Below are 9,082 nucleotides of genomic sequence, written 5' to 3'. Positions count from 1 at the left end.
GGCTCAAAACCGATTCTGCGAGTATCCGTGACAACCAAGACATCATATCTCGGGGTTCGTACGCGTATGGGAAGACGGTCTGACTCTGAGGAAGTTTGTAAGGTCGTCGTCGCCCTGGGAAACTCGTCCAGTCCCATCGGATGTCCCCGATCCGGTCCACTAGGCACTACTGTCGCCGAGTGTGATGTACAAAGGGATTCGTAAAAGTTACTGTACAGTCTATCGTATGCGTCGGTGGGCTTTGGAGGCTCGCGAGGGTCGGCCAGGGGGTGGTAAATGATTGCCCTGGGCGTTCACTGACGGAGACGCTGCTCGATCGGCCTTCCCCTGTCGCTGGAACGTTCCTCGTCGCGGGAACAAAGCCAACGGCGGAGGGGCTGGTCGCGATAAACGTGTGTCGAGAAAAGGAACGGCACGACACGGCGGTGGGCAGGTGGCACTCGTTTTTCTTGAGACACAGCAGACACAGACGCGCACGAGAAACAGACAACAGACAGACAGACAGACAGATAGACAAACAGATAGACAGAGAGATCGGCATTTTAACAACGTAGAGACATCTCGGTGATTCGTTGTTGTTTATTTAAAACAAATTCTTTCGTTACTTCGGTCGGGGCTCCATCCTCCAACCCCTCTTTTGCTCGACATTCTCGCGCGCGAGCTTCGATCTTTGCAATGCCGCGCCCCCCTACGATCGTGGGACGCGTTGTCGTTTCGCCAGATCGTGAATGGTGATGGTAATAATAATGATAGTAGTAGTAGCGATAAATAATCGTAACAATCGCGATAACAATAATGGCAAGTACAGTGATAATGATAATATTAATTACGATGAAGAATCCTCGTGAACAAGTACAATAGTAATCGCGAACGAACGCCGTAGTTTACTCGAAGCTCCAAACCTTCGGCATTCCACATTCCTCTACATCATTCTCCGTTTCTCACTGTATGTACATATGTATATTAATAAACGTCTCGCTTCTTTGGTACAACACCGACTGTGAAACGCCACGGCGAAACGATGATGGTTGCAATTGCTCGACAAACGATTTTTCTATCTTCGTTCGCTCGCCGATGGCTCGTCCACATTTAATTTATTTATTTCAATGCACGTCAGTCTATTTTGCACGAATAGAAACGAAGGAATTCATTGATACAAATTAAACGATAGGGTGATGCACCATTGCCATTTCACGAGCATGATTCCAATGTTTTCGTTAAAAGTTATATACGATAATAAATATTTAAGACGTAAGAAATGAAATTCAATACAAATTCGACATACATTTGCCACGAGCAAACCGATTAAATATTCCAATGGATGGTAAAATAGGAAATCGAATTTTAAAGGTTACCAAGACAACGTTTCTCTTCGGAAATAAATTTAAGAGTCTGTTCACGATCGAATTTGCAAATCTTTAACGAACAGAATGGCGACGAAGGTGCTTTTTCACGATGGAATCCATAATTTCGATCGTCCGGTCGAGTTATTAACGCTAATATGCATCGAGCAACTATGAATTTTAAATGATTTCCGGAGCGAAGCATGAACCTCCAATTAACAACGTTCATCGGAATAAACCGAGCTGATTGCCATCCCGATATTTTTCGAGATGGAATCTCTTTTTTCCCGCGAGGCACCGGAATTTTATTGCACGCTTCCAAATGTCAATACAAATATATCCGAAATTTTCATTATTTAAAATCAATTGATTCTTTGACAGAAGCGAAAATTGATTCTCTGTGAAACTCGTACCGAAAAGAAAGTGCATCGAGTTTACTAATTCGATTCGACAAAAATTTTCCGTGCACTGGTCGGACAAAATTGAAAAAACTCAAGCCCGAAACGAGCGCATCGGCGATACGTTGATCGAGTTTTCGTTTCCATCGCTGGCGAGCAACGCGCGACGCTCGATTTCGTTCCTTCGACTGCGCGTCTCCTCCCCCGTTCGACGCCACAATCGATACGTACATATACACATACATACATTTACATATATAATCAGGAACGAAAGCTGCTCGAGACTATCGAGTACACGCGGCGAAATTTGAATTCGAATAATAGACGACGAATGAAAACAACCGTATATTTATCCTCGACGTTTGTTCCATTAAACAATTATCGAGTTAACATTTCATTCGTTCGGCGCGAAACACAATTTCACTTTACCATACAGACCGTAAATTTATTAACGGACAAACAACGGATTCGAGGGGTCGTCGACCTTTGTTCGTTATTCGAAATTCCTGCTCGGATAAAAGATTCCGGCCGTCGGTTGCTCCGAGAGTCGCGAGAAGCTTTCGAAGAATTAAACCGAGACGCGATCGAGTAACAGAAAAGGGTTCATTTTCGACGATCTACATTGTTTACTCGTTGCTCTTTACTACTGTCGCGCTCCTCCCACGGCCCTCTTCACAGTTTTATTCCGCGTATTTTTTTTTCACTTCCGATTCGTTCGTTCCTCGCTCTATCTCTCACACAACTTACCGTTAACAAATTCATTTCTTTAATCTTTTTATTTGCGTAATCTCTCCGCTATGTAATTATCATTCGAACCGACACGCGTTCCCCTCATTCGCACTGGCCGACATTCGTGCACACGCAGACAGACAGACAAACGGTCGCACAATAAATACGTGTAATCAAATATTTATTCCAAGCCGACTTAATATAGGATAACAGCTTCATCTCATTTGTATATCTCGTTTTAGGTCGTAAATCTAGAGGATTGGCACGAGTCCGCCGTACGAATCGATTAGTTAGAAAAAATCTAGAATTTTCTTAATTACCCGTAATTTTATCGTAAACATTTAACTGTAGATTCGATACGTTTACTTCCTTATAACACACGTTCCTCGTCTACGTTTCCTTATGTACGGATATAACAAAGTGTTCGTATGTTTGTTTTCCTGTTTTTTTTTTTCATCTTTTTCTCATTTATCTCGTATTCGTTTTTTTTTTCCACCCTCTGTTTCAGCATCTGGATCAACGTCATCGACATCGTCGTCAATGCTTCTTCGTTTTCACTCACGTGTCCCGACAACGTCCTTCCGTGTATTCGTCGTTCTCGATCCTTGTTTTTACGCGGTGTGTTCGTACGTATGCGCGTGTATGCGTGTCGCGGTTAGTTTTTTCCCACGACTGTACTCCCACCCCCGTTTGTCGTTCGCGATACAAGGAAAAGGGAGGCGAAAGCAGGGCGGGGGGACGTTGGAACGAAATCGAAAGGAAGGCGCGAGAGCTTTCGATCGACGATGTGTGTGTGTGTGTGGGGACAAAATGTGGTAGTAGTCGCGTTTCGAAGTTTCAGATCGGCATGCGTCGATCGACTGACGTGCATTTCTGTGCTCGCTTTTTCTCTACCTCCCCTTTCCTCTTTGTTTGTTTCTGTTTTTTTTAATGAAATGCGTGCGACGAAGGAGAGTATCGTTTTCCTGTCGATTCGCGTTTATTTTCGCGCACGCACCGGGGAAAGTATAGCCCAACAAGCCGAACAAGATAATTTTTTTTTCATTCGATTCGAGCAACTTTTTTGGAAATGGTTGTCGGACGCAAAATTAAATAGTTATCGGGAGAATATAAATCTATATGGAGAGAATTCTTTCATTCGGTACAATTTGAGTTGTATATCTTTTTCAAAAATAGCTACTGAAATTAATTTTTGAAACCTTAAAGAAAGTATTGTACAATTTTATCTAGAATAAAATAAAGAACGAGTCAAAATAAGCTGCACTGTAAGCAGTCAATTTTTATGTTAATTTACATATGAATTATTCAGGTCGTTTTGTTTGTTAACCCAAGAAACGATTTTGTTTCTTGTATTGTTGGTATCGTCGTTAATGCGTTGCCAAGTATTTTCAATATTATAAATTACCACTCTCCGTATATTTCTACTACTTTCTCAATATCTACTTAATTTTGTTTTCAATAATTGTGGATATTTTGTATTACAGAAGTTTGCTTAAATTGATTTATAAAACTATTCAGATTATTTATTCCACGAGTTTTCCACATAGCTTTGGTTAGGCCTAAGCAATTGTCCAATTGTCTAGTCTCGTTACTACTCGCTCGTTCATGTGCTATCGGGAATCTTATCACGAACTTCTTGAGCTATACGTTTTTTTAATACTACCATGTGTCGTTCGTTCAGTGCAAGGTACATTCGAAATTGTGTAGGATGATCTATACCAGGCATGTCAAACATACAGCTCGATCTATATTATTCTTTCTCTTATTAAATGAAGTTTCGTCAGTCTCATACCATGTTTGGGATCATATACTCGCATCCTGACAGGTCAAGATCAACCGATCAACACCTTCTTCAATTTAAAAAATAAGAATGGTTCAAAATTCTATATAAAATGTTCACGTTTAGGTGTCTGCAAAATAATCTCTAACACATATCCAATGTCTTTAAGATTACTCGAAGAACCACGTACGTGTTTCCCAATATTTTCTTAAATCCACCCGTGCCATTTCGTAAAGAAACGCGTCCCTTGTTTCAGCAATAACGATCGTTCATCGAACACGGTAGCAAAGTAGAAAAATTGTTGAGACCGAGTTTGACATACCTGATCTATACTGTCGGTGCATTCGTGCATGGACTACGGTTAAATATCTCGTCCGTTATTGTCATACGAAAATGATTCCCGCGGAAACGCACCGTACGAAATTAAAGGAGGGAAGTGTGTATACGGCGATCGTGGAAGAAGGTAATAAAAATTGCTCGCTCGGTTCGGCGATCGTGCAAAGCTGTTTCACTGTATCGCGACACGCGGATCATTGTTTAATCTCGACCTATCCCCCCTCCCGAGCAGAGGGGTTGGTCGTTCACCCCTCTCGAATTCCCGGCAACACGCACGTTATCGATTAACCGATACAAATACGATGACCGTCGCTTCTCCTCCTCCTCTTTCGTTCGTTTTACAGAATCGTTTGTGTGTTGCTATTTTTGAAACCGTAGAAAATGTGAGGCGTACAAAAAAGCGTCCCGCGGCACACTCGACGAACACGTGCCGTGTACTCTACATCTTCTACTCTGTCCCTCTGTCTCTCCCCCTCTGATCGAACCACCACCGAGATTCTCGTGTCTCTCGTGGACGAGGGGTGGGTGGAACGGATGGATGCAGGGGTAAAAGTCGAAGGTCTCTGTCCTCTTTTTTTTTTCTATTTTTTTCTTTTATCGTTTATTCAGCGTTCGTCGTTTCCCTCCGGTTCCATCCTTGAAAATTTCTAGCTCGTCGCTTCTTCGTCGTCGAAAAAGAAGCTACGACTTTCGTCGTCCACCTTCCGTCTCCGAGGGACAAACCTCGACAACAAATATTCACGAATGGCCCTCGAGGTGGCCGGAGCAATAAATGTCTGATTGTCTTAACAATACTATCAGTTTTACAACGGGTTTCATCGGGTCCTCCCTCTCGTTAACAAGTTCCACTCTGCTTCTCGTTTCTTTTTTTTTTTCTTTTTAAATTTCGTCGCCCACCTCGTCCTCCTACTCCGTTTCGGAATCAAATAACAATATACACCGTATAACGTTTCGTAATCGTCGATAGTAGAGTTAGCGCTCGATATACGTTTAAGGGTACTTTAAATTAATTACTCGATATTTTGTTATTTAGCGTTTATTAATTTCTCGTTTATTTACCTTAGGTATATAATGTTTACCGTTACTCGTTTATTGTTAAGTGGTAGTTTATTATTACTGGTTTCTCTTTATGTGCTATCGTTACTCGTTATTTTACTATGCTTCATTATCGCTTGCAGCGTTAGCGTCGTTATTTAGTAATCGTTATTTAGTATCAATTATTACTATTTTCTTTACCTTTAATAATCTACGGCTCCTCCTCGATTCGGCGGCCATCTTGCGTTCGTGCCGTGTTAAACGGTGTCCACCGTTCTCCCCATAGAATTTCCATCGGCTAGTACACCGATCGGCCACGTTTTTCTCGTCCAAAATACAGCGAACCCGTGATTTTCGGCTGCGTCGAGGGCAACCCGAAGACGTTCGAGTTCGCATAAACGATCCACTGTCCGAACGCGACCGAGATCGTGTCCCTGTTCACCACGCCGTCGATAGTTAACCCTATTTTGCAACACTAGACGATAACATCATCTTATCTTTATATAACACGTATGCAACGTTGAGCAAAGATTTCGATTTAATCCGTTCGAACACACGAAGAGATCCCTAAACCCCTTTCCCCCTCTCCTTCCACCCCTCCCCGCACCCCTCCCGTCGCTGGACCGAGGAAAACGCTTGTAACGGTTTCACGGGGCCGCCACGAGTTTCGCAGCATCGCGGCGATCCGGTCGAACGATATTCGATGGAGCTTTAGCTTTTTATTCTTTTATTCTTCTCTATTTTGTGATTTCGATGATTCCTGCGAGCCATGAACGGTTCTCGATGATCGTTCGGGCGACGAAGACGCGTTTATTCGTCGGTCGTTGAACCCGACGAATCGAGACGCGGCGGATCGTTCGATCGGGACAGAACCTCCCTGTGATTTATTTTGAAACGCGACGATCGATTCGACGCCATTTATGTTAAAATTCGTAACCACCCTGTACGTTTCCAAAGAAAGGAGAATTCGAAAAATGGTCTCTTCTTCGCGCGACGCTTCGTCCTTCCGTTTCGAATGATCGCGATTCCGTTTTCCAAGCGTGTCTCGCGCGAGTCGGGGGCAAAAAAAAAAAAAAAAAAGATTTCCGGGGATTTTGCTCGTCGCAACTTTCTCCGTTGGTATACTCGAGCACGAATAGGATAAAATATGAGAGAAATATGCGATTGGTTCACTGCGTTCCAGAGAATCTGGTCCTCGAAGTCTGTTAGAGAATATCTTAACGAGTATTGAATTTGTGGATTCCTTTCTTTAAATCGAAATTAAAAATACTGTTCCACATTTTGTAAAAAATTATTTCTCCTATGAATACTTGGTTGAGAGCCACAGGGCCGTGTCGAGATCTTTATTTTGTCTAAAATAAAATTCTTGCTTTCGCTAGAATTTCTTCTAACAGAAGAATTTTATTGAATTAATTACTTCGTTATTACTTCATCTATTATTTGTGAAATATTATCATTGTTTTAAATGAAAGATTTGTATCAAACTGTTCTTATCTTAGTGATTAATATTAGAAAGTGAGTTCATCGCTCGTAATTCAAAACTTGAGCATTGGATAGACGAGACGAATGTTGTATGCACTTTGGTTTCTTTGTGAAAAAGCTCTCCAGTGAGTCAAAATACCTGGGCACGACCCTGAAGGACCACAGATTTAATGCTACGACCGCGTACGATGCAAGGGTAATTTGCATCGCAATTACTGCCTCCGTACCGGAAGATGTTTCGGTTTACCGATGAAAAATGCCGACTGTATCGATAGGATCTGTAATTTTGCGAGCAACGTTTCTTTTTTATCCTCGTAACGCTTCCAATATTTTCTGCAAAATTGCTTCTGGTAAAAACAGTCAAGAGCCAGAAATTTAATTCGACGACTACGTGCGATTCAAGGATAACTTGCGGTTACTGTTATCGCCTCCGGAAAACGTTTCGATTCACCGATGAAAAATGGCGACTCTATCGATAGAATCTGTATCTTTTCAAACTTCTCATTTTTTGGTGCGCAGTACTATCAACGCTTTTTACAAAATTAACAAAGATCTCGTACGATTGCAAGGATAATTGGAAACGTCATAAGTCAGAACAGTCTGAATTCTATAAAATAAAAAAATTAAAAAGATTGATAATATTGCAATAAATAATTTGACAAATTGCTCTTGCAATAGGAAAGAAAAGAAAAGTGGATGCTAGTCTTGTGACTTGTGATACGTCCAATTTTCATTGCGTTTAACTACGATTCTATCGATAGAATCTACAAATAAAAAATAACACTCGATTTCTCAAAGAATCTTACACTAATTTCCTAAACTCGAAAGATTCTTGCACGCTCTAATTAACAGAGAGATATTTTAATTAACTTTCATTCACCCTCGTCACAGGGTTAATCCAATCGACGATAAAGAAAAATGTAATGAGGAAGAACGATCCTCCGCAACGCAGTGCGTCGACACGATCGGCGATGGCTGCGATTTCGCTCGCGACGATCCCTTCGACGAAACGGTCGAATGGGGGAGGGGGTGGGACCGCGCGTGTGCACCAACGGGGGGGAGAAGGATGTTCCGAAGGGGGTTTAATAAAAATTCCGAGTGGAAACGGGAGATCGTTCGGTCGACTTTTACGGCGCGATTTGCATGTTGTATCAACGCGTTCACTGTCCACGACCCACATGCGGGTCATCGAACCTGGCTATCGTATACGGCGCCAAGGATCTGGACAGCGAGCGCGTCGACGTTCGCGTCGTCGCGGTTAATCCCCGGTTCCTCTGGTCGTCGATTTCGTCGGGTCGTTTACCTTAATAATCTAAATTCACGCCGGCGCGGTTAATTAGCTTTTTTTCGTTTTTCGTTTCTATGAAAACGTGAAAAATTGTCCCGTAGCAAAGAGGTACGCGCCCTAATTCGGGGCTGATTCAAACGGCGAGTCTTGTACGACCATGGAGACGTGACGCGCGTGATTGTCAAATGAATGATATCGTTAACGAAGACGGGGAAACGAAGGGAGAGAAACGGTGCCCAATATAAACGTCACGTCGCGGAAGCCATGTTTCTTTTCCGCGAAACAAAGGGAATCGAAACGCGTTGAGTCGCGGGGGCCGCTGAGAAAATGATGGGATCCCGGGCACCGTTTCCTCGCCTCTCTAAAAAATCGGAAACGACGCGGTTAGTCGATCGGATGACGCGGTGAAATATAAAATTTCCGTTTGTAAAATGGAACCGAAATCCCAGTCGTTACGTCGTTTACTTTGTTTACGTAAATTCTCATATGGACGGTTTTAACATTAAACTCTTTCACGTTCCCACGTTGTCGATCGCAGGACGATCGGTCGGGCCTCGATCGCCTGATTTACTCGCCCGCTTCATTTCGTTTCCTTATCACCCATTTTCGTCGACTTTGCGTGTGATCACCCCCAAGCAATCGTCATTTTGTCAGCAATGCCCCACGGAAGACTTTAAGCTTCTGACGATAC

Source organism: Colletes gigas, unplaced genomic scaffold, assembly GCF_013123115.1.
Source record: "Colletes gigas isolate AHSC1104 unplaced genomic scaffold, ASM1312311v1 Colletes_gigas_Sc00022, whole genome shotgun sequence".
NCBI classification, from domain to species: Eukaryota; Metazoa; Arthropoda; class Insecta; order Hymenoptera; family Colletidae; genus Colletes; species Colletes gigas.
The sequence above is the reverse complement of the archived record's forward strand: the minus strand, read 5'-3'. Positions refer to the sequence as shown.